Consider the following 23,159-nt stretch of genomic DNA (forward strand, 5'->3'; position numbering starts at 1 on the left):
TCAACATCTTATCTTCTTTGTGCAGGAATGTTTGTTGATAGGCAAAACAACCACTAAAATTCGAAAGTAACTTGTAACTTTAGTAGAAGTTACTCAAAAATATTAATTAAAGTAAACTACTAATTGCCGAAATCAAAATGTAATTGCAAGTTGCTAAACTGCTCAGAAAAGTAGTTAAACTACAGTAACTTGAGTAGAGTAGTTGAACTACGTACAAGTCTGTATTTTTTGCATGATCATAATCGAAACCTCACGAGCACCACAGTTTCAACCATGACGAGTTACTAGATTTAAGTCTTACCCGCTTAATAAAAATTTCTCTCGCTACCGCCGCTAGGATATTATTTTTGGCTTCTGGTTGGCCAAGAGAGCATGCCAAGCCCTCCATCTGCGTCTGGTACTCGCCCTGGATCTGCCCGCTCCTCCCATTTACCAAACTATTTCCATACTTCGTCTCATCCTACGATGGACTAAAGGCGAAAGCCACGGGCCGCCAGGTCCAATCACGTTCCACGCCAAACATTGACATTCTCAGCGTTGATTAGGATTGGACAAATAATGCTCCTAATCCAGAAACGTTGCGTCATTTCTATAGCTTCAACACTGCAAAGAGCCAGTACGTCGTGGCTTTCTTTGCGATGTAAAATTGTTGAGTCACTCATTGCTCCCTCCGAACCACTGTCCGCCCGCTGCCATCAGTGATCAGAGACGCGGTCACCGATACGTGCATCGAAGCGAAATACCACGCAGTGTCTAAGTAGCTCGTGATTGGATCTGGTGGTTCGTAGCTTCTGCCTTTAGTCCATCGTAGGGTGAGACGAAGTATATATACGGCTTTGGCCGCGAAGTCCGCAATGTTGCTCTCCTGCCGCGCCTATCGTCGAGGGGGGAAGCCGAACCTCCCTTGTCTAACAAATTGGTGGTCGTGAATATTCGCGCAGCGAGAGGTCGACAGTTCATCCGAACTCTTGGAGAATTTAGGCCCGTCGAGCACTCCAACAGACCCGCGTCGGGGAAATACGTTGCTTCATACCTCCGGATAATGCGGTCATGGCAGCTCCAATCGAACAGTATCCTTCCCATTGTCCATAATCAAAGATCGGCGCCTACGTTCCTTCGCGTACGTCGAACCCTACTTAGAAAATCAGATCCCCTCGTGCTTTGAACTCTGTGCAAATTGCAGTTTATTCGTTTGCAGCGCGAAATACCTAGAAGCCTAAAAAGAATGGATAGGAAACGAAGCAAAATGGCCGAAGTACGCCTGAATTCAAACGGAACCCAAAGATCAAAAGCTGCACATTTCTACTCCGCCAAACGGCGCAGAGGTGCGGCAGCAGCGCAACGACTCAATCGCTTTCATTAGGGAGGAGGAAGGCCTCCCGCGCGCCAATGCAAAAACGAAGGAGAACGCGCAAAAACCAATGCCTCGAACAGAAAGCAGTCTTTTCTCCCACCCCGGTGAAACCTCGGTCTCCCCCTCTCGCGGCGGTTTCTGCGTTGAACCGGCTGCGTGCATACCTTTAATTCCCTAATTACTGGCGTCTATCGATTTCAACTGAATGAAAGCCTAGCTTTTCGGTCCCCGTCCCCTTCCCAGCACAGTGGAAGCGGGCGCAAGCGGCAAGCGAGCAAGCAAGGAGGCTGGTAACGGGCGCTCAAGTAATAACAGTAACGTGCGGGGCCGAATTCTCTCTCTCCTCAACCTCCGTCGCCCGCCTCCACACCTCGGTACAAAAGAAAAGCGATACAACGCTTTCGAAATCTTCCGAACAAAATAATTCCGCTCACCAGGCAGTCGCGTCGGGGAATCTCCAACACCGCGCCGCCTCGTTTATAGTATACACACACACACGAAGAGAACGCTGTTATCTCTGCTCTCCCCTTTCAAGGTAATTAAATCCGCACCTTCGCTTATCGACGTTCATTCGCTCTTTGTGTATGGCCGCGCTCGTGCCTGCGAACAATATATAAGGTGATGCGGCTCCCGTATAATGCCCCGTCGTTGTTCCAACTTCCCACTCCTCGACTTTTGGAGCGGGCGCCGCGCGGCGAGGAGCTCGCTTGACGCCTTGTTCTTTCGGAGCCAAGTCGGACGGGCCTTTAGGGCCCAGGTGATTGAGGTGCTCTTGGAGGGTCGGAAAATTATACGGCACACGTGAGGAGGAGGGAGAGCTGAAAGAAAGAACGATAAGCGCGGTTGCTTTGTCTGCCAGCCCGGACTGTCTTGAGCTCGCTGGCGCCGTTGTCGCGTAAACAATGCACGTTGGCGCGTTCTACGTTTGCAACGAGGTATTCGGTCTGTTTCAATGGCTGAGCGATTCGCTGTCCGGTCTTTTCAGTTGAGTTGTTTCTCTGCCGAGGGACTCGCCGTCTCGTACCCTTTGTATAATGCCGATTGAAAAAGCGAGCTACGCGTTTGATGGATTACTTCGGCGCCTTAGGACACTTGCAAGCTTGTTAACATCGTATTGCTATGTCATTGTTCTTCCCTACATTGCCATTAAATACCAGTCTTTATGTGCTCATTTACAATTGGTCACTGGGAGTATTACTTGCAGTTCATCTGGCAGAGAAATAGCGGCAGTGAGGTTAGCCGTTTCTTTTTTGTTAATGCAAAACAAATGGCGAACCATTTAGCGGTGCAAGGTGTACTGTTTGGTTTCCTTAAATAACCGAAACTAAACTTCCAATTTAAGTTTAGTTTTTTGTTCGTGCTTGTCACTTCCTTAGACATCTCGTGCCCAGCAGGGTGAAAAGAGTAACATTATGGAAATCAGGATCTCGAGCACTTTGTTAAAGCGATCTTTATTGACGCACGACGAATGAAGGCACGGTACATTTGGCGTGTAATCTACAAATACGCACGTGTATACGTTACACCAAAAAAGTAACTAAATACCGTTACTCGTTACTGACTCTCAAAAAAAAAAAACTTGTTACTTTACCTTAATCGTAACCAGTCACTTTTCTCATTACTTTAACGACCCACAAATAATTTTGTTTTAGGGTTTATTGTTTTCTTTCCAGTAGTCGTTGCACTTAAGCAGTAGCTGCCTCTCGAAGTTTTCACCAGTTATGTTTCCCCGCTTCCTTCAGAATATATCTCCGGCGACGCTGAAGCGTCGTTCTACCGACGCGCTCGAAGGAACGGCAGTGTTGTGCTTCAGGAAGAGCTGGTGAATCTTCGGGAATTGAATTTTCATTGCGGACAGCGGGTACCCATCTGACACAAGGAAAAACCGAGGAACCAAAAGTAACAAACAGTTGACTTGTTCTGGTGGATTGTCCCCTCGACGTCCCCTAGAGTATACCCTTGTCTGGGCATAGTTTAAAACAAAACAGCGCAAAACCGAGGACAAAGTAAAATGTAACCGGCAGGACAAAGCGCTGACTCTCAACCGAAGATTTATTTATGCTAGCATCTAGTATAAATAAATCTTCAGTTCAGAGTCAACGCTGTGTCCTGTCGGTTACCTTAACTTTATCCTCGTCTTGGCGCTGCTTTGTTTTTAATTATGTCTGCATACCAACTAGCCCAAACTTCTACGTTAATCACCTAGTCAGGGATCCTCCTCTCTTTTGTTCTCGCAGCTTCTAGAGTTCGAGGTTGACAGTGGGCTCTTTGCCTTCCCATGTTGCCAACCTCAGGGTTTACGTTCGATCTGTAAACAATTCCAGAAGGTTCAACAAACGAACCTTATTGCGTTCGCTGGGTGGAGGACATTCCCAACTGTAGAGCTCGACTGACGTGCGCAGCGATAAACGTTGCTATACTGTCATACTGTTCAGTTGTTTTTCGGGTTGTCCATCTGCCTTTGTCGCAATAGACGCATACTCAAGTTAGAATTAAAACGAGGCTGTTTAAACGGTGTTGTACGCGTCACTCCTCGAAAGTAACAAAATGCCGGGGTCTCGTTACTTGGCCTTAAAAGTAACTAAATACGTTACTCGTCTCTTTTCAGAAAACAAACAAAAAAACTAAATCCGCTACTCGTTTGCCGAAAAAAGTAACTAGATAGAAGTAACTCGCTACTACTAACGCGTTACTAGTAACTTGTTACTGGAGTAACGTGGTGCTCTAAACTACCTTTATTCTACGGCTCCAGCTTTTTGAAGTTATACTTGAAGAATTGAACGAACGGCTTTTTAACCTTGCTTTCTTTTCCACTCTGGCTAAGTATCCGAAAGCTATCTATCAATATGAAATCGCTTGACTGCGCTGTTCGTTCACCTCCCCCAACCCCCGGCCCTTTTTTTTTCTTCTTTTTTTTTTATTTTCCCTTTGGTTGGGGACATCTGTTTTATACGGCAGTTCCAACAGCCATGGTGGAAGCGAGCGCTTTGCGGACTTGTCAGGTGTATACTATAATGGCACTGTGAGCAAATATGTCCGTATAGCGATGTAGGAAGCGAAATTCGAATCTGAACGCAAGGACCGCATTTTCTGAAACTGCAGGGAGACAGGAGGCGAAATCGAACGAGGAGCGCCTGGTCTCCGAAAGAAAGGATCATAACCGTTTCGGGGAATGTATTTGTTTTCTTTTCTTCTTATCATTATTCTGCTTCTAACGTCGGTGGGGTTTTAAAGAAATGGCTCGCGAGGGTCGCCCCGAGACCCGTAAGAAGTGCTCCGGAATATCTGGGATATAAATATACACAGAGAGGAGAAAGGGGGAGCGAACAGAAGTGTCCGATGGTGGCTCGCGATTTGTCAGTTGCACATGACGCTTGTGCAATGAATGATCGGGGCTAATGGCGCGGCGATTTCGGAACCAACCGCGCTTTCTGGTGCGGACGTCGCAAGGTCTGTGGGGGAGAGGCAGACGGAGATTATCATCATCCTCCGAACCCGGAAAAAGAAAAGCGAAAAAAAAAAGTACACGAGGGCAGCTAATAGCAGGTTCGGGAATGAAATGTGTCGCTGCGAATTTCTCCTTGCGCCGTAGGTCAATTTCGGAAGGACTCACACACGTGAGACACAAAGTGGTGTGTGTGCGCGCGCGTTTGCTTCGGTTGAGGAAATGGGTTGGGGGTGTTCGTCGATTCTGAATTTTCAGACAGCTGGTTGTGACTTTCTTAACCCGTTTAACTACTACACCTTTTCTAAAGACGATTGAAATGTAAATAAAATTAGGCATACTAATCGCATCACAATAGTTGGGTTGAAAAGTATTTCAAATAACGTGTTAACAAGATTTTAAGATTGTTGTGATGTACATGATGGGGATAAACAAGTAAAAAAAACTGGGACAGCGATTGAGAAACACACACGACAGGCCAAAGCTGTACTCACAACTGTAGAATTTGATTAAAGAAACGCCATAAAGAAAACATAGATAGTGTCTTAAAAGATCGCAACATACGTGACCACACCCGTCTACCAAGCAACACGTCACAACGTACCTCTTTGACCCTTGCACTACATTACTCAATTTTTCACGCAGGAACGACAACGGCAACGATGGTTCACTGACACATGATTTCCCGTGACAGGAAATGTGAAAAGCTTCTATAACCTCCCTTGTCACCCTATCCCTGTGTGCTCCGAGAATGATGACCCTTCTAAAATCATGTCTACACTTACAATCTCTGCAAGGTATTAGCAGATGGCCTCCGACTGTGGCTTTGAGCAAATAGTGATGCTCTCGTAATCTAATGTTTATACATCTGCCTGTCTGGCCCAGGTAACATCTGTTACACGGCAAGGGCATTTTATACGCAACAGAAGAGGCACACGCCACAAATGATTTTTTTTTTGTTCGCCTCTTTGGACGCTCTTCAGCACCCACGTCAACCCTAAGGCATAACTGTCCGATTTTCTGGAGCGCAGAGAACACTAAAGGAATCCCATACCATAGCTTCCTCCAAACTAAAAAGCCGGTCAATAAAAAGCGGTTACGGAAAAAGGGAGAGGAGAGGCGGAGAAAGAGGATGCCCAAAGCACCCTGGAGGGGTCTAATTAAGTCCAAAAACAATCCCTTTTTTGTAGTTTTTTTTAGCAGAAATATGACGTTGGCCACAACCCTTCTCTTCCTCTGTGCCGCCACCGCCGAAGTTGCCTCGCCGCCACTACATTTGGGAGAGGAAAAAAATGCTAAAGAGGAAAAAGAAATACAAATGAGTTTTGGTTAGCGGCCGCTATGTCCGCTGGCGCTGATGAGAGTTCGCCCCCTGCGCTACATTTGCGTTCGCCGTTCTGCCGCTTCTCCTGTCTCTTGTCCGGCGACCGGGCGCTCTATTGTTCCGTCGTCCATCTGACGGGCTTTCCTGTATATAGAGAGCTATGCTCATATACCCTCCCCCTACCTGTTCTAGGTTTGTGGGACGCATGGCGGAGGTAGGGGACCACTACCATGCACTTTCTTTCGCTTTGTGGCTTCACCCTCTCTACAGCCTCATTTTTTTTCTTTTTTCGCAGGTATGTGGCTACTTCTGCTAAGAGTGCCAATGGGAACCCCGAGTCCCTCAGTTTGCCTATTTGTTTAACTTTGGCTCATCTTCTGGGCACACGGTTTTTTGAAAGCCGGCCCAAGACAAGATACCACTATTGCCCTCTTGACCACGTTAGAATGGAATTATCTTAAATTCATAATTGCCTTTCTAGGCTGCAATCTAAAAAAAAACAATAAATATTTTTGTACCGTAGGCACACCGACATATCTAAGAATTGAAGCCTTCATTTGCTTCCCCACACGTGAACCTATGTCCCCCGCTACACTTTTCAAAGGCAGCCAAAACGATTCTCTTAGTGCCGGCTCCTTCTGCCCCCTCAAACATTAAAAAAAAAAAAAAAAATTGGCAGGGACATTTAAAGGGACATTGAAAGGGCATTTATGCTTGCCAAGGTTTTTATATTTACGTGACATATGAGAGCCCAACTACCCAGAACACAATTTGCGGCTCAAAATTCGTTTTCTCTGCGTCCGAAAACCGCCGATCGGGAACTCGCCGGTTTAAGTCACGCTCACTCTCTTCTCCGTGGTCACGTGCCGGTTTTTTATGGTTTAGACACAACCAGCAAAGATTATCAAAGTCCTGGGTCTTCGGAGGTACACACTTAATTCTAAAAATAGACAAAATATGATACCCATTTTTCGTGGATTGTAAAAAACTGCAAATACGTTAATTGAAAAAAAAAAAAAAAAAAGTTGCACAGCCGCGTGATTTTTGGTAACTTTCCCCTCTATATTTCTTCTTCCTCCACAGTTCAGTTTCGGTTTCGGTATCGAGCAGTTGCGTCGTTTTCTTTTTTTAACATCATTAACAATATACGGGGCGCTGTAGCATAATATTGATTGGGCAGTCTTCTGACACCATGATGGGTCGCCTGGCAAAAAATAAAAATATTCTTGGGGGGTGTCAGTGTCTTTTTAAGACTACTTACGCGTGGGAATGCGAAAACACTATAGCCCCTTTGGTGAAATATTTTTGATTGATGCTTTCGACATGCATTGAAGTTTTTTCTCTGCTGATTCGGTGTGTGTTTTTGCATATACGTATAGGACGTGGCGTCGAAACTCCATCGCAGTAGACACAGTACCGATGAAATCCGAAGAGCAAGTGACGCGCGGGACGTTGTGCGCTCATTTTATACACTCATGACGTGGTGCCAGCTCCTGCTCATTGGCTGCGCAGTCACGTGCCTTATGACGCACGTACTAGGCCACACCTTTAGTCAGCCAGAACCTTGGAGCCGCCGTGGCGTTGGGGAAGCCCGCTCGTCTCGGATCCCAAAGGCCCGGGTTTGATTCCTACCCAGATCGAGATGTACCAAATTTGAAAAAGAAAAGCCCATAATTTACTTTGTTTGCAGGAACCTCCCTGAAAAATTTGACGTCAATCAGCATTTTTGACGTGTATTTCCTCTTTGCGCCGTCGGTAAGTTTATTACCACCGCTCGGTCACGCCGCCGACGACGCCGGATTTTCCCGAAATGGGGTATATAATGCTTTCACAATAAAATCGTCTACATAATGAAACACTTTTTTTCGCAGCAGATGACCCTAGAAACACTCCAGTGCCAATACCACCCCCTGCCCTATTTACACCTGCTATAAGAATATCGCTCAATATTGGAGCCACACAGGACCCAATGGACATTCTTTTCTTTTGTAGCAACAATGAATTGCTCCGGCCGACAACCATCGAATTCGGATAAAATTGTAACTGCTCTAGGAAGTCTTTCATGGTCATCCCACTAGAGTTCGTGAACCCTAGCGCCCAGTTGGATTTAGAGGAACTTTTCACCGAGTCAATCGCCTGGTCGCGGGGAAGTGAATAAAACAATTCCTCGACATCCACACAAAAGCCGACCACCTCCTGACTTCGTTGTCTCTTAAGAAATCAATCACCGCCTCAGAGTTAGTGATTCTGAAAGGGTTCACCAGGTCTAAGGGAGCGAACTGTTTCTGAAGATAAGACGCCACCTTCCTTTGCTTCGTGCTTCTTTGTTGTGAGAGTCAGGAAAAAAGTGAGTGGAGAAGAAAAGACGCCAAGCAAGAGTAGAAGAACAAACGTGCTTTTGTTTTGAAGAATCATCTATACATCTGCCAGGAAGTACCTCTGGTCTGGTCGTTTACACTGATTTTACATAGTTTCGCAAGTTACACTATTCTTCACCTATTCATGGAAATTAATATAAGTGCTATCAAATCTGAGCTTATAATGATTTTCTTTGTCGAACTAAATTGAACACGCAAGAGAAAGATGTTCATCGCATCTTTACATGCCTTTTGTTTTTTATTAGTAAGAAATGTTTACCGTGATGTACAGTGCGCCTCAAACTTAACGCCGCCACGAGATGGTTCGGTTTCTTCACTTTTTGAGCTATTCCTGAACGTAGCAGTCAAAATGGCTGGTGAAGATTTGCGTCCCCAATGAAAACTTAGCCAGGGGAAGGTATTCCAGCAGCTGCATCAATCAATTAATGTTTGGGTAGCATGCAATAAAAATGAAAGGATCAATATTTGCGAAACCGAGTGGCGGCGTTAAGTTTGAGGGGCACTGTACGTACACGTGGCGTGTTGGGTTAATATATTTTCGCTTTTTGGAATAACTTCAGAATCTAGATTTCTTTTGAAGGTTGTCGTGCCCTCCGAGCGCACATCACATTTGCATGAAAAGAAATGTGAAAATCGAGCGTACTCTAATTGAACGAAATTCTCTCACGGTCTGAATGTTTCCTAATACTGTCAAATAAACAGCGTCTTCTTCGAGGGAGCTTAACCTAACTTTTTAGGGAGTGAGACTGTACGAGAATGTGAGCGTGTTTCATCGAGGGTCACGCTGGGATTTCGGACATCCAAGCAGTTTCGGCCAATTAACTATTAAAAAAACTTTGCAATAGTTAAAAATTATACGGACTTACAAAACGTAATCCATCCTCTTTCAAAAATGGTCCGCCCCAAAGCATTCACCCAGAAATGTTCGTTCTTTTTTGTTCAGCGTGTGCACTATCAGATCTCCGAAAAACAAGAAGAAAGTACCGCAGCGCTAGAGACAGAAAACAAGATACGTGCTACGAGTGGCAAGGGCATTTGTAAAAGGAAGCCATTTCACTGCGCCGCTTTTGCTCCTTCCGCCCTTCTTACGTTAGATATATTATTACTTGCGTTTAATCTGGGGCGGGGGCGCTCAGGGTGTCCCCCGTTTGAGGGGGGGGGGGGGGGAAGAGGGGGGGGGGGGCACGCTTTGGCAAATGAACATTTTCGATTTGCCTGCTCGCTCCACGCCCGTGTCCTGCCTTCCCCTCCCTCGCGTGCCTCCAGACCGGACTCCTCCCGCTTAAGTGCGGCCGGCCAAAAGGACGGCTCGGAGTTCCATACTGAAATCAGTCGACAAACAAATCCAACTCTCATTACTCTCCTTTAAGGAAGCGCGCGTACCATCAAGCTGCAGTAGCAGAAACAAGAGTGGAGGAGGAGCGGCGGGGTTGGACCAACGAGGACCAATTTTTAGAAGAGCGGGACGCTCGCAGGACGCTGGTTGCCGCTCCCTCCCCATCCTCCTCGTCGTAAGGATTGGATTGCGCCTTTCACGCATGCAGCTACTGCTGCTTCTCGCTGCGCCTTGGAGAATCGCCGTCACGCCGCGTGAGTTTGCGAAAACTTAGTGGAACCAAGGGAGCTGAAAGCGAGCCGCCACGTTGTCGTCGCCGCCGGCCGCTATTAGCGGAGCGGACAAACGAACGTGCAAAGTGCTTTCTCTGTTTGGCCGGCCGTCTCTAAACGAAGAAAAACAAACAAAAAACCCTCGCTTTCTTAGGCGGTGAATTCGAAAGGGACGATTCGTTAAAAGCCCTTCTGGAGGGAGGAAAAGAAGGGGAGGGGGGGGGCGATGTGGGCGCTTGGACAAAGTTTGCGGACGGGAAACGGCGTCGACATGAAACGCGCTCGCTCTTTCACGCACGGAGCTTTTGTTTTGATGGGAGAGAGGACAAAGTTGGCCTAGTCGGCACTGCAGCGATTAAACGCTCGTTTATCACGCTACTTAGGGAGATGATTCGAGATGGAACGTCACGGGGCGAGAGGGCCGGGACTTCGTGTTTTCGTCTCATCGTCGGCTCCCTTGCGACGCCGGGCGGAACGCGAGGCTATCTTTGCCGCCTCCAACAGGGAATCGCGAACCCTAAATACCTTCCGCTGCTCGAGCTAGGCGAGATATTTAGCGCAAGAACAACACCTCCCAGGTTTTCCGCTCATCGTCGAAAGCCCGGTCCAATCGGCGCACGGTGGCAAAACTCGGAAGTTATTGTACGTGCGTGTATCTTCGTACGTCTGCGACTTCGAGGAAGCAAGTCTCCTTTCCTGGTAGTTGTTACAGAAAGTGTTAATAGTACGAGTCCCACATGACCGAAAGCAAGATCAATGCCATACACGTTATGTTTTTCTTTTTTTCTGGTGGCGAGTTTTACAGTCAAGTGGCTTTTTAGGATTCCAGGGTTTGAAGTAAAAACTTTCAGGGTGCTTTTGTGGTGTCGCAAGTAACTTTCGAGGGATACGTGGTTTGTAGTCGCCAGTTGGAACCAAACGGGTGGTAGACGTGATGCAGAAATCGACAAGATTCGTGGCAGTGATCGTAGTCGATGCTTTTAACATGTCACCTTTAAATATCACTCCATCCTCAAAGCCCTTTACCCCGCACCCCCCCACAAAAAAAAAAAAAAAAAAAAAAAAAAATCTCGTTTGGGTTATTTAGTTTTAGCTGAATTTCCTGCGAATATAAATTCTCAATCTCACCGTCGATCGTAATATACAAGCTGCTCCAAACGCACATTCTCATATTACAGCGCCTTCCACCTTCGTGTTCTAAATCCTGTCATATAGATAGCGACATGTGCTTCGGAACGTGACCAACGCGTAAATGAGGCGCGTGAGCCGACCCCGTCCTTAGTTCCCGCGTTATTCACGGATCCCCATTTTCGATCACTTACTCTCTTCTCTCTGTTTTCCCCCCAGTCAGTTTATAGGAAGCTGTCAGCGACAAAATGAAGCTCCCGGGGAACAATGGTGTTCATCCATATTTACAGGCCTTTGTGTCGAGATAGGCGCTCACTTAGTGCTCAATAAACCGAAACAATAACACGACGTACCCCTTATCCTCCCCCTCCGGTTATCGGCTAAATCTCGGCGCCGCGCTGCACGCATTTTTTGGGGCGCGGCGATTGAAGGCGGTGGAGCCTTTATCGACGCCACGTACCGCATCCTCCGAGCTGGTCGACAGCCGCACTCCATTCATTCCTAAGCTGATAGTACGGTGTAGGTTACGCGCACTCCGGACCAATCCAGAGCCTGCCTCCCAACACCTCACACCACTCACTGCGCGTGTGTTTGGGCCACGGCGTGATCACGTGACGAAGGATAGAAATATGACTGACGCGAACGAGCACGTAGCTTCCAGCGCACTTTCAGCTTTCGGGGTGGACGAAGCATACAAGCGGTGTCCCGGCGGGCAGGCGGCCCCGAGCTCAAACGCACATAGAAAGTCACCTGAGCCAGCGAGAAATTCAGAGGCCCGGGCCTGGCGAGCTTGCCTGCCGGCTGCGAGAACCTTATCGGGCGCGAAAGGAGCTTACGGCACACATTTGGCCTTGTCGAGCTCTATTGATTCCACATTAGAGCTGCCGGAATCAATGGCAGAATTGCGGCGTGGGATCAGCAGATGCAGAGCGGCGAAGTCCCTGCAGGAGCCTCGTAAATAGAAGGGTTCGGATAACCTGCTGCAAGCCGCGCTCAAGGGAGGCTGCGACAGATTGCGCGCGCGCTTTTGGGCTCTGCTGCTCGTTCGAGCGAGGTTTCGAGGTACGAGCGCCGCCAAAACTTATCTGCGGGATTTATTTTAATATTACTATTTCGTCGTTTGCATTGTTTTGAAAGGCTAGTCATATGGTAGTAAGGCCTTTGGTATATATTATAACAACGAGGTAAAATAACATAAGTTCATTTTTTAAAGAAAGTTGGAACACTTCTGACTTCATTAAAGGCAATACAGGGTGTGCGGAGGTAAACAAAAGCGAATAATGGCCAAACTTCTGGGGAGAATATGTTACTTCCGGTTGGCTATTGCTTTTGCCTGTTTATAAGGATCTTCGATTAGCAGCGCATACTTAAAAAAAACAAAAAAACAAAAAAAAAACGCATCTCTACGTGGTGAATGATGTTGATTGGGGCAAAGCTCTGGTGGTGCTTATCTGCGTATACGCTGAGCCGCAGCATGCCGAACCTTTCGTTCGTTTTCATTCATGTCACGCTGCGGTCAAATGCTCGAATGCGTTTATAGCGTATATAACCACGTTCCATACCACACATTCTCTTTCTGACATGGATGAAAACGAACCAAAGGCTTGGCACGCTGCGGCTCACCGTCTACGCAGACAAGCACCACGAGAGCTTCGCCCCAATCAACATCATTCAACACGTGGATATGCGGTTTTTTTTTCCGTACACAAGCACGGGAGCACGTGCTCACGTGCTCGTGAGCACCAGCACCCAACGCCGGACATCGGACGGACATACGGACATGGCTAGCTCCTAAGGAGCTTCGCCCCTAAAAGTTTCACCGCCGAGGACTAACTGCGATACCTCCCGAAATTTACTTATACGGAATCGACATGCCTTCTTGATCCTTTAGGTAAAAAGAAAGAGCACTTATTCCTCGAAGAAATGACAAATCTGCCGAAGGTATCGTGGGCACTTCTTCAGGGCTATCCGTGGCCAACACAAGCAAAAAGGAAATTCGTAAACTATTAGAGTGATCTATTGAATAGGTGTTGTCATGTTTTGAAGGTGCAGAGGCAGTTGCGTATATATTTTTCAAAGTCAATGTGCATTGTAGTGCATGTGCTCATTACTAAACTCTTGGAGCAAGCGTGTGCTACTCTGAATTATGTTTATCTTGTTTAACCCTTCGCACCGTATATAATTGACAACACTGTCCGGTGTAAGCGCTCAATTGTCTGTTTTTATATATGTTACATTGTTCTTTCACTCAAATGTTGTGTTTCTTCTGCGGATGTAAAGGGGAGGCAGGGGCTTCGTCAAGTAGCGACATGCTGCTTTTTTCCCTGCCTTCCCCTCTCAGATGGAGAGGAAATAAATTGGTTGATTGAACTAGCCTCGTCGATATACGTGAGAGCGACTTAAAGCCTACAAATTTCTAAACACGTTCAACTACTTTCTGAATGGCAACGCTTTGGTGATGGGCACCCACCTCCCCCAGTCGCCGAATATGTGCGCCGGGCTTTTCCGTAGGGGTCTTCGAGCCGCGTCTCAATATTAACAGACAATCTCCCAATTTTTTTTTTTTTTTTACGCTGATTTTAGGGCGACGCGAGTTTCTGTAATGCACAATTTTTTAGTGTTTTGACTCGCTTGCTTAGGTATACAAGGTTTCTTTCCAAGAGTACCGTGCCAATTTCATTTGTACGTGCCGTAAGGCAGCTCATCGTTCTACGGAGATGGTCCATCGAGGCGCCGCGGCGGCGGCGCCGCAATCTTGCGTTTGTCGCGTTGCGCCATCTGTCGGCAGCTCATTAGGTACTCTTGCAGAGTACTTGCCATGTTCTAAAAGGGTCTTGGTTCACCTGACTTACTTACTTACTTAGTGGTAACACCGTCGCTCAATGCCATATCCTCCTGGGAATCTACCTGGTTCAGCAACGCTAGTGGCGTCCCTCATCTCGGGGTAATTGAAATAACTTCACTCGTAACATTTTGTTCGTGCCGGTACCTATAGAGCGTAGCTCTCACGGAATTGCTCGCTAGTGAACCAAGAGTCGTCGCACACCCACCCAAGCACAAGGTAAACATAGGAGAACCGGAACTATTTATCTCCTTTTGTTATGGCGGCCAGAAGGGGCGCGCAGACCCTGTATAAAGGCTGTCTCCGACAACAATGAACGATGTTTTGTTCTGAATGAAAAAAAGATTAAAAAAGAACTACGCATTGTCGGACGCTCAGTTTCCACCCAGGGGGGTAGCGCTCAATGGTGCGAACCACGATGGCGAAGTTTCAGGAGGAACCGTTATTTTCTTCAAAAGGTATAAACGATTTTTGAAAATTTGAATAGTAAAATGGCGGCTGACAAAGCCCATGAGAACACATCGTACTGAATGGCGCAAGCTACCAAGAGCTGTAGCGCTTTTTGCCATCGAAAATTTCAGAATATCACTTTTAACATCTGGTCCGAACCACTAGCGCTACATTTGGGTGTCGAGTGAGCGTTCAGCGTTGCGTACTTCATTTTGGCGATGAAAAACGAAAACAAAATGCTTTCGCATTAAAAACAACGCTGTAAATATTTTTGTTGTAGAATGAACACAGTGCGGCAGAAGATAATGAGTTCCGCTAACATTTGAAAACGTGGCTAAACAAAATGCGATTCAGAATCTTTAAGAGCTCAGATCATCGCCCCGAATAATATGTCTGATATTAATTGTTTCTTCGATCAATATTGATGACAGCCTCAATTACTACATGCGCCACTCTTCATAGACCAGATGCCAACACCACGTGATCGCAGGAAATATTCGAAGAAATGGGAAATGGGGCGAACCAATAGGGTGTACCGGTGACAGCTAAGAGCTCCACCGAAACAGACTCCCTCACGTGCCCCGGGGCGAAGGCAAGTGAGATGCCATAAGTTGAACTGATGATGTCACCACGCAGTCTCGTAAACCTGATAACCGAAGTTCATATCAAAGCGTGGAGTGGCTACAGTCCATGACAAGATACGAACGACTGGGCGTATCTTTGGGAAGCCCGGTCTCCGACACGCTCTCATTGCCTTCCACCGTGCTTTGGCTGCACGTGTACGCTTGATGCTCACGACACGCAGAAGCGTTATCGAAGGTAGGAAGCTTTCCCTGGAGACATCTGCTGATCCTCATTGACATTCTAATGTTTTCAGTGGCTATAATAATGCATACCTCTGACTGCAGTTGACGAGTCAGCCCAGCCTCCCGTGGATGTGTGCTCGTGGTCTAGTAACACAAGCCAGTTTGTTGATTGCGAAGGTATTTTACTCTATGTGCCTATACGATGATCTCGTTAGCGGCGCATAGTCGTGCGTGTTTTCGTGCTTTATAAAGGTTTTCTTGGTGTATATGTCTCACTTACAATGTCAATAAATGAAGATTCCTTGACTCGTCAAAGTAAAGAAGAAATCTTTTTTATTTCGGCTGCGTTTTGTCACCACACTTTATTCCTCCTCAATTCGTTATACAGACGGAATAGTGTCGAAACAAAAATCGACGACGAGATGTGCAAAACTGTCAATATATTCCACGGGTACCTAATGTAAGAAAGTGCACGAAGACATTTTTTTATAACGTTGTTGTGTGAATGAACTGTTTTAATTACTTTATTGTTCTTGCATAAAAATGTAATCATTTTGTAATCTCGTTCATTTGTTTTCCGACACTATCCTCGGTTTAATTTTTTTTCTCTATGGTGTCGTATTCGTCTGCCACGAATTAACCTGTCACGAGGTAGGCATTATTGGTTAATTCACCCCAGACCAATCTTCCGATTCCTTCTCACCAGAAGCATGCACCCCTCCCCTTTTCCCTAAATTGTCCCATTTTCTTTCGAGGGGCATCAACTGGCATTTAAGCAGCGAAATCTTTCCTCCTGCATCGATCTTGAGGTCCTATTCCTTCCTCCTTTCCCCTTTGATTCTCCCATTCTTTCCTTCTAAAAGGCCTTTTTTTATCTTCCCCTTTTACGTCATTTTGTCGGTTTCGGCTCCACGAAATCTTTGGCCCTTCGCTGCAGCGACCCCCCAAAAATCGAAGTTTCTTTTTTGTTCTTCTAATTCTGTTTGTCTTCAAGTTGTGGCAGGTCCTGGGCGCTCGCTTTCTCTCTCTCTCTCGCTCTCTTCTCTGGGCCCTTTTGCTGTCGCTTATTCAGTCCCCTTTAGAGACTCGGCTGAATTCGGGCTGGCGTTGATGTGTCTGTGTCCGTCGTCGAGCGAACAAAAGCCCCAAGATATAGAGAGCCTAACCCCGAAAGGAAACGCAGACCGAGAAATACGACATCGGCCGACTGAGACGGAACAGCGGGAAGAGCAAAGGACTCGGGGACAAACGAGATAGATGGGCAGACCTGGAAAGGTGACTTGACCACCAGGCACGCCTCTTTTTTTTTTTTCCTTTGCTTTTTTTTTGATTTCTATGTTCTTCTAGCTATTTATTTTATATTTATTCTCGGAACCGTTGTCAGGTTCTTGGGCTATTTTGTGTCCGTGTTGTGGGCCTTTTTCTTCCAGTAGGAAACCATTCTCGTCTTCTTTTTTTTTTTTTCTATCCTTTATTTTTTTTTGGCAACTTGCTGTTATTTTCTAAGAAAAAAAAAAAAAACAGTGCGTAAAACTCACAAGATGTTGTAGACGCAGGCTTTTGTCAGCCGAGTGCACCAAGGTTATTGGGTACACTAATTTTCAAGATATTTCTACCGCAGCAGTGATGAAAACTATACAATAATCGGCAACTTTATATAAAAGAAAGTGGTCGCTCCATAGGTGTATCGCGCTACATAGATTTTCGTAGAACTACCTGTGTGTGTCACAAACAATGAGAGTGGATGATATATGTGCGGGAATCGTAGAAGCCGTGCCTTGTCCACTCGTCCCATGTGTTCTGTTTCTGGCAGCTGAAGATACGCCCATGGGCTCGTGCGGCGTGACGAAGTAAGTCGACGGAGAAGAAAACCTCGTCCCGTTATTGGGCCATTTCAAACACACAATACAAAGAGTTGTTTTGTTGTTTTTTTTCGGGAAGAAGCACACACGAATGAAAGGGAGCCGACGTCACTTCCGTGGCTGACGCGACAGCTTGTTCGCCGCGTCATTGTTTTAGGCCTCGGAGAAAAAATATAAGAAGAAAAAGGAAATAAAAAAGGAGCCGACGGCGCTTACGTGGCTGATGCGACCACATGTTCGACGCGTCATTGGTGTACGATTCTGAGACGCCACTTCCGTGACCAAGTTTTCGTGACATCGACTCGCGACTTTGCACCCCCTTCCGACCGCGGAGAAAGACGTACATACTTTAGCATCAAAACAAACGGGACCTGCCTGAATCTACTCTGTGACAGAGCAAAAAATGGGCGTGTCGTTGACGCAAGAAAAATTTGCAAAGAAAACTGCTTCTTCTTCAAGCTCACCAAAAAAAAAAAAAAAAAAAAACTTTTTGTCTTTGACCGGGTACATATGGTATATATACATATTACAAGCGTCATATCTTGGTCAGTCGATAGCGTAACTCTAAAAATCTGGGGCACACATTAAAAAAAAAATAAAAAAAATTGGCTTTTATGGTTGTGCAGCAACCCGTCCTGGGGCTCTAAATTGGACGTCTGGCGAAAACGTCGGCAAAGAATTCGACCGCCGTGATGGGCCGGCGTCAAGGTCAAGCGAGGCGCCGGCCAATCACGGCCGCTGAATCCCTCGCCGACTTTTTCGCCAAGTTTCCAGATTAGAGACACTGATCAACGATTTAGTTCTTTCGGGAGCACTCAAACTCGGCTCACGAAGACACTATACTATCTGGTGATCCGTAACAAGTGCGGAAGGCGACCAGGAGATGTGTGGTGGAAACTTAAATCGTATAATTGAACTGAAACATTCATACCACGATAACTCTTGTGTTGATTTAACCATAGAAATATCTGCCAATTGTTTTCATCTTCAAATAAATTAATTGCGCTGATATTTGGCGAAAAGAGAAAGCTTTCCTTTCCAAGGGAAGACGCACTACAACCATTCGTTAGTGGTAGACCGAACGCTGGCAGAGAGCGAAACAGCCAAAGTCAGTAAAAAAACAGAAAACACATTCTAGCGACTTTTTGTGGTGCTGAAACGTAACAAAACGACACCAACACATGTTTCACCGCGTAAATACAATTTTGTTTGGTCTTGATAAAATAAAACAAATTTAAAATATTTACACGAAGGCGCAAAAACGTCAGGTGTCGCAAAGCTATTACGTTCCAAGAACAGGTAATTTTCGTACCATTCGTTCTAAATACGTGTAAGATTGTTAAATTACTGAGTAGAATTTCAACCACTCCTCCCTCTTTTCACTATAATAAAAAGCAGAGTTTTTTTTTTTAATATTGGAGTTTTGCGCAAATTGTACTGTGACCCGACTAAGCCGGTAGCGTGTCTTCTGTTTTTTCTAGCTCCGTCTTTTGTTTTAGAGGCATGCGCACACACATTATTTGTTCTAAGTCGATAATGCTCATAACCTTGATACAAAAAAAAAAAAAAACACTCAGATTACGTGCTAACGCAGCAGCAAACTTTTCTCGATTGTGTTGATTTTGTCGAACTGCGGTCACTTTGAGAGCATATCGTTCACACGCGCTAATCTTACACTTTGTGCGACACGAGATAGGCAGAGATTTTGTTTCCATTTCTGGGACCTGTCAAAGCGAGGAAGCCTAGCCAGAGACGATGGCGTCCGCGACTCTAATCGTACCCTGCATCTCGCTCAATTCACTCTTAACTTTTTAATGACTCCCGATGCGGCGGTCCCAGAAAAAAGTTAATATTCGTGCCCAGCACGCGCGCGCGAATTGACCGACGCTTTATTGATTGAGCCTAGGCAACGTAATTATTTCTCATCGTCAAAGACCCAAACGGAGATATCGGAAGAAGATAAATGCGTACGTGGCTAAACGTTCCCGCTTTGCGTCTCGCTTCAGCCGTATCTCGAGGGAACGAGACGGATACGCAGCAAAAATACGAAAGCTCTGTTGTTGCTCACATCAAGAGCGACAGTGAGCAAAATAAAGCGCCCCCCCCCCCCCCCCCAATTCTCCGCTCACTTAAAAAAAAAAAAAAAAAAGGACAAATATAAACTGATCTCAAACAGGACCGGCGAAACGAGTGCAGTCGTTTCTCGAGAAGAAATGGTAGTTGTTATGACCACGTAACGTAATTACAATCTTTTCCTTTTTTATGTGTGTGTCTGTGTACGTATATAAAAATTGGCTGGAAGGGACCACCGGTCCGCCCGAGTGCACGTTTATGTTTCTTTTTGAAACTATTTCTAATTCCGATGGAGATATTCGTCATAAAACAATGGAGATACGCCAGGATCGAGGAAAAAAATGAACGGCACGGTTCGAACGACGGAAAAAAAAAAAAATACACAGCATAACGAGATGGAAGGAGGAACCAAAGAGATAATAAAGTGAGCATGATTGTTTGGCAAAGGACGAACAAAAAGGAGAGGGGGAATTAAAGATACGACCGGAAATAATGAAACGCAGTTAATATTAATTATCATGTAGAGCCAGAGGCGGACGGCTGAAATGGATAGATGTGATTGCAGTGGGTCTCTCCGAAAAATGGCCCTCCGACAAAAGAAAAAGAAAATTGAAAATGGATTTTTACGAACGAAAATAACTCTCTTGAAAGATAGAAGTACGCTCTGCTGATCTGTTTCGGGTAAAAGCTAGAATGCTACACCCGTTCGGCCCACATATGGGATTAATCCATAAATGGTACGATGAAAGTATAATGCTCAAAGTGTGGAAACGGTTTGAGAACATAATAAACTAGATATCAGACCCTGCGGCGGTCTATGATCTTAAACCGTTTGTAATACGCGGTAAGAAAAAAAAAAGAAAAGGTTTCTTTTGGGCACATCGATGTTTAAGACGATGATCCGACGACACCAAATTACGTGCGGACATTAGAACAAGCTTCGAAGTTAATCGTTCATCTGGGAGGACACATCCTTCGCTGTGTAAAAGGAAGGACAAAAAGCAAATGCCCAATTAGTCGTTTCCTTCGAAATATTAACTACATATTCCACGAATCGAAGACCTTGTACCGCGAAAGGAAACTCTTCCAAGAACTCGGTCGACGTCGGTTCATCGATTCCATGAAACGAACCGACCACTTGAGTTTGACGCAGATGGCAAACAAAAAGTAACCGCGTAAAAAAAAAAAAAAAAAAAAAAAAAAAAAAAAACATCGAGGCTTAACGTGGGTACACAATCGTAAAAATGCGTTCTCATAATCTGGCCAAACAACAGCAGGCTTTAATTTTGTTAAGCTGAAGCCGATCGTCAGATTCCTGACGGGCACACGTTCCGGGCCCTCCCCTGGGGAAGCAGAGAAGCGATCGACTGGGGAAGACGGAAAACGAGGTCCGGTTCAGCGGGTGTCGGGGGTGGGTCACTCCCGTGCCGTGGCGACCATTAAATATTCAGCGCAAGACAAGCAAGAGCGACCGACGACAACGGCGACGACACCTAGACCCGAAAGGTAAAGAAGAAAGAAGAATCCAAACGTGCATCGGGGCCTCTCGCCCTCTCTCCTTATTTATTCATCGGTACACAACGTACACGGAATGCGGAGGTAGGGAGCTCCCTCTGGGATGAGAGCGAAAGTTGAGAGTTTGACGTGGAACGAGGAATCAACACGGCTGGCTTTCATCCCGTCGGAAATCTAATTACTCTTTGTATTGGCATCCCGATCGCAGTAGTACTTTCTGCTCAGTTCGTTTCCTATCTTTATTTATTTTTTGTCTGAAACACTAGCAGCAAAGGCTTTTGCTTTCCCGCTGTGAGACGACATGGGTGGGTTTCGACGGTGTCATCAGATGTGGGGCTCGCTCTTGATCGTCTTAGGTGACGTTCCCAGTTGTGGGGAAACTACGTGTAACTGCAGATTGAAGTTCGGTGTTGCGGACCTTTTTTTTTATTACTTCCGATCAAGTAGGGCCTTCTATACCTGCTGGCTCTGGCAAATCACTAAGGCTGTCCCGATTTGGCTGCCTGATATTTTTACCAGGGAAAACTGTAAAGCTCCTTTAGCACAAAGTTGCTAGATGTCAGTGGCCACTAACGTACTCTTCTCGTTCTGGCGCTGTTGAAAGTGAAAAATCTTACGGTAAGGCAAAGAAAAATGAGACGAAAATTTGCGAATCGATGCGGTTCTTTTTTTAAAATATTCTTGGAAATTTAGAAAAATTGTATGAAAATCTTTGCGACCTTGACATTGTTGTCAATAAAAGTGACTATACTCGAGTTAGTAGAAATACAAGATATTCATTGATAATAAAACAACACAATTGTCTCATTTTGCTCCGACTCACGGGGAAAAAGAAGACATATAGTACAACAAAATAAGGCACCTCAAAAAACCAAAAAAATATATAGTTGAGATTTTGCACTTGGAACATTTGGAGTATACTTTGTGGGCCACTATGAAATCTTTGTGAGCCCACATAGTCCGTTGGACCCGCACAAAAAGGAGAGCTGTTCTGTTTTTCATAGGATATTTTTTTTTCTTTTTGGCGCACCAGGCACGCTTGGCACGCTGTCAGTCACATTTGGCTCTCGTCACGCTGTTTACAGAACTGGAAGACCGCCGTATTCAATGAGCCAACAGTCTGCCCTTATTAATTTTTGTCCTCGGCTTCATTTGTTGCACAGTAGATGTAAAATATATTTTGCACATCCGTGTGCATGAGCCCGAAAATGGACTTTTCCATGCACACAATATGTTGGACAAGCTTTTTTTGTTGCTCTATGGAAAAAAAGAAATCGTCGTTTAGGTGTTAAGGGACTTTAATCAAACAATTTCTTGACACATTCGCTGAGTTTGCTTGCACTCCTTGAACATCCTTATGTACCCTGAAGTCTTTAGCTGTAGCATGAATATAGTGACGCCGCTAAGGCACACGTTCAAGTGCTTATTTTGTGTTATTTCAGCACCAAAACCCTTCTTTTTTGCGGGGTTTTTTTCTTTGTGTTTTTTTTCTTGCGCTGGGACATACCTCGAAAGCAAACACTAAACCAGCCAAAAATCAGTTTATACCGGTTGATTGCGATATCTCCGCGTTTCACCCCTTTCATATACACTTAATTAAACAATTTTATGGTCATAGCAATCAAAACCTAACGCAATGAAATTTTGTCCATAGTCAGCTAACAAAACAGACAAATAGAAAAAGTGCTTATCTTTGTACAGTAGCTTTCCCATACTCAGCTGCACGCCTCTAGAAGACCGCAAGTGCAGCACTTCACCACGCTTTGGAGGCTTGTCAACCTACGAACAATAAGTGCGCATTTCGTTTTCGCCAGCATGTTTCCACCAATCGTGTCATATATTTTGGGACATAAAGCGGACAAGTTCGGGCACACGTCGGCAAAGTATTCAGTTAATCACATTGCAAGATTCGCATACAAGAAGCGCTAAACTCAAAATGTTGCATTTTGCCCCGCGTCTCATTTCGTCCCGCTTACCTTACATGTATTATATTATCCATTGAGGGGAACCGCTTTGTTTTAAAAAGCGGGCTTAAAATTGAGGGAAAAAAAATTACAGCTCTGTACTTTCCTTTGAAAAGTCTGAATTCTTTTTTCGTTGAGTGCGTTTTGTCTCACCCGTGGCATACTTCCTCGATGTCCAGAAAAATACGTCAAGACGTAATTATTCTCAAATAAAGTTGCCATAATTAAACAAAAACTTTTTTTAGCTATGTTTCTTTAGAATGCGTGGGCCGCTACGATTAAAAAAACTAATATCTCCCTTTACTTTACCGTTTGCGGCCTCGCTTCTTCCCGTGGATCCCGCGATCACTTCCGGCTTGCATCCCGTGATCACTTCGGCGCTAGGTGATTCGGCGAGTGCAAAAGAACCT

This window comes from Ixodes scapularis, unplaced genomic scaffold (assembly GCF_016920785.2).
Source record: "Ixodes scapularis isolate PalLabHiFi unplaced genomic scaffold, ASM1692078v2 PGA_scaffold0__279_contigs__length_252992795, whole genome shotgun sequence".
Classification (NCBI taxonomy): Eukaryota; Metazoa; Arthropoda; class Arachnida; order Ixodida; family Ixodidae; genus Ixodes; species Ixodes scapularis.